This window comes from Sciurus vulgaris (assembly GCF_902686455.1).
Source record: "Sciurus vulgaris genome assembly, contig: HiC_scaffold_629_arrow_ctg1, whole genome shotgun sequence".
Classification (NCBI taxonomy): Eukaryota; Metazoa; Chordata; class Mammalia; order Rodentia; family Sciuridae; genus Sciurus; species Sciurus vulgaris.
Window position 1 is genome coordinate 15,581,439 of NW_027632956.1, and position 3,884 is coordinate 15,585,322.

Sequence of the window (3,884 nt, forward strand, 5' to 3'; positions counted from 1 at the left end):
GCAGAAGGAGGCAGGGACCGGAGGAAAATGAAAAGCCATCAATAGATCCCCTGGGCAGAGACTCAGATGGGGTAGCTTGAGGGGTTCCCCAAGGATGGAGTCATTGGTGTTGATGTTCCAGAGAACTCAATGTAACCCATCTGGAGGTAGAGGACAGGATATGGGATGTTCAGGGCTGTGGGGGGTAATCTTGCTCCTCCTGCTCCTTTTCTCTCCTGGTCCCAAATTTCATCCAGAAGAAAAAACAGGTCCCAACATAGGATGCAAAGTATCTTGGATAGGAGAAGGTCAGGGGAGGAACTGAACCTGCACCAGGGCTCAGCATCAGGGGTCACAGATCAGTATTGGCCCACCATGCTTAAGTCCTTGTCAGACACAGGACTACTTGATGTGGGAGGCACCAGGGCCCCAGGACCTTTACCTAACAGCCATGGCTGTTCTGTAGCATGCTATGTGGGATCCAATCCATCTGATCCAATTCTCTTCAGAGAGAGACAGAGGAAGGCAGGGGGAAGTGAGTTCACAAAAAGCAAAACCAGGTAAACACTAAGTTGACAAAGGCATCACAACAATGTAGAAAGTACATGACATTTTTGAATATTTGAAGAAAAGCATAGACTTGGCGGCTGCAGCGGCCGCCGTGGCGGTGGCGGCGGCAGCGGTGGCGGCCCAGCGCTGAGGAGAGGCCGGGGCCGGCCCGGGGGCCTGGAGGCCGCGAGAGGCGGAGGCCGCGAGAGGCGGAGGCCGGGCTGCCTTCGCGCGCCGCACCAGCGGAGGGGAAGAGGCGGACGCGAGCGAGCCCCGCCCGGCCGCTTGGAAGGTGGGGGAGGCTCCGCTCACCTCCCGCCCTCCGGCCGCCCTGCTGGCCCTGCAGCCGCCGCCGCTGCCGCCGCCTCGGGCTTCAGCCCCGGGTCCGGCGGTCCTGGCCGGGGAGGCGGGGCGGCGTGCGCGCCAGGAGTCTCTGGAGATGGCGGGAGGACACTGCGGCAGCTTTGCCGCGGCGGCGGCTGGCATCGGCGAGATCGTCCAGCTGAACGTGGGGGGGACCAGATTTAGTACCTCAAGACAAACTCTTATGTGGATTCCAGATTCTTTTTTTTTCCAGTTTATTGAGTGGAAGAATTTCAACACTTCGAGATGAAACTGGTGCTATATTTATTGATAGAGATCCAGCAGCATTTGCACCCATTTTGAATTTTCTTCGGACAAAAGAACTAGACTTAAGGGGAGTAAGTATTAATGTTCTTAGGCATGAAGCAGAATTTTATGGAATCACTCCATTAGTAAGAAGGATTCCCCTATGTGAAGAATTGGAGCGTTCATCTTGTGGCAGTGTCCTTTTTCATGGTTACTTGCCTCCACCAGGCATTCCTAGTCGTAAAATAAACAACACAGCTAGATCTTCTATTGATTCTCGGAATGGACTACATTCTGCAGAAGGTGAAGCCCGAGGAAATGGTACTCAGCCTGTTCTTTCTGGAACTGGAGAAGAGACTGTTAGACTGGGATTTCCTGTGGATCCACAAAAGGTGCTAATAGTCGCTGGCCATCACAACTGGATTGTAGCTGCATATGCTCATTTTGCTGTGTGTTACAGAATCAAAGAATCTTCAGGATGGCAACAAGTGTTTACAAGCCCGTATTTAGACTGGACTATTGAACGAGTGGCTCTAAATGCAAAAGTGGTTGGAGGTCCACATGGAGACAAAGACAAAATGGTTGCTGTTGCCTCGGAGAGCAGCATCATCCTGTGGAGTGTTCAGGATGGGGGAAGTGGAAGTGAAATTGAAGTGTTCAGCCTTGGTGTTCCTGTAGATGCCCTCTTCTTTATTGGTAACCAGTTGGTGGCCACGAGTCACACAGGGAAAGTAGGAGTGTGGAATGCTGTCACTCAGCACTGGCAGGTTCAAGATGTTGTTCCTATAACCAATTATGACACTGCTGGGTCATTCCTTCTACTGGGATGTAACAATGGATCAATATATTACATAGATATGCAGAAGTTCCCTTTGCGAATGAAGGATAATGATCTTCTTGTTACTAAACTCTATCATGATCCTTCAAATGATGCTATTACTGCTCTGAGTGTTTACCTCACACCCAAAACAAGTGTCAGTGATAACTGGATTGAGATTGCATATGGTACAAGTTCTGGAGCAGTACGTGTGATTGTACAGCACCCAGAGACAGTTGGGTCAGGCCCTCAGCTTTTTCAAACTTTCACAGTTCACCGAAGCCCTGTTACAAAAATCATGCTGTCAGAGAAGCATCTTGTATCAGTCTGTGCAGATAATAATCATGTGCGCACATGGACAGTAACACGTTTCAGAGGAATGATCTCTACTCAGCCAGGTTCCACTCCTTTAGCATCATTCAAGATACTGTCTCTGGAGGAGACAGAAAGTCATGGTAGCTATTCCTCTGGAAATGACATAGGGCCTTTTGGAGAGCGAGATGATCAACAGGTGTTTATCCAGAAAGTTGTTCCCATCACTAACAAACTATTTGTAAGACTCTCATCTACTGGGAAAAGAATCTGTGAGATCCAAGCTGTTGACCGTACTACAATATCCTCATTTACAGTGAGAGAATGTGAGGGATCCAGTAGGATGGGCTCAAAGCCAAGGCGTTACTTGTTCACAGGCCATACAAATGGCAGCATTCAAATGTGGGATCTGACCACTGCTATGGATATGGTTAATAAAAGTGAAGATAAGGATGTAGGTGGTCCAACTGAAGAAGAACTACTCAAATTACTAGATCAGTGTGATCTCAGCACATCTCGCTGTGCTACGCCCAACATCAGTCCAGCAACTTCTGTAGTTCAGCATAGCCGCCTTCGAGAATCAAATTCTAGCCTTCAGCTTCAGCACCATGAAACCATTCATGAAGCAGCTACTTATGGTTCCATGAGGCCTTACAGAGAGAGTCCTTTGTTAGCAAGGGCAAGAAGGACTGAGAGCTTTCATAGTTACAGAGACTTCCAGACTATTAATTTAAACAGAAATGTAGAAAGAGCTGTTCCTGAAAATGGTAACTTGGGTCCAATACAAGCTGAAGTGAAGGGAGCAACAGGGGAATGTAATATATTAGAGAGAAAGTCTCCTGGAGCAGAAATAAAAAGTTTGAAAGAATTGGATAGTGGATTAGAAATGCACAAAACAGCTGAAGTTTTTTCTGAACCCAAGAAGAGGGCATCAGAAGATGAAAATGAAAATAAAGTGGAGTTATGGAAGAAAGGAGGATTTGAAGGGGGAGGATTCCTTGGAAGAAAGAAAGTTCCCTATCTGGCATCATCACCAAGTACTTCTGATGGAGGAACTGACTCGCCTGGAAAGTGATTCTTCAGGTCAAGAATACAGTTTGTGAAAACTCACCAAAATGAATGGTAGTTTTGTTAAATTAAGATGAAAATTAAATTTTCCTGGATTTCAGTTAGTTTTTACAGTGAGACTTTACAAGATAAAATTGGACATCATTTATTATCTTTTTAACAGAATTGCCTGGAATAAGGAGATAAAGTAATCATATCTCTTGACATTTTGGAAGTTTTTTTAGTTTTACAAACACATTTAACAGATTATTTTTAAAACAGTATTTGTTTTAATGTTTAGCTACTCCATTGGTTTTGTTATCATAGTACCACATCTTAATAGGATGGTGTCCATATGGATGAATATCCCCTGGAGCATGGGAACCAACAGACTGCATTCCTAAACTTGATTGTGCCTGAGACTTGTCTTGCAATGTTACCTTAAGTGAATGACAATTCTTTTTGAAAGTTGGTCTCCCAAACCTAATTGTGTTTTCAGTGTGTTTACCAGATATTTGATGAGGTGCTACGTTTGTGAGAAAATATCATGTAATTAAAAAACACTATTAAT

General features: G+C 45.8%; 1 pseudogene across 1 annotated transcript; it reads left to right on the plus strand.

Annotated features, from left to right (window-relative positions):
- Positions 1 to 733: 733 nt before the first annotated feature.
- On the plus strand, positions 734 to 3,341 carry LOC306652126 (BTB/POZ domain-containing protein KCTD3-like; annotated as a pseudogene). Its single transcript has one exon. The product of its transcript is annotated as a BTB/POZ domain-containing protein KCTD3-like (transcript).
- The last annotated feature ends 543 nt before the right edge of the window (positions 3,342 to 3,884 follow it).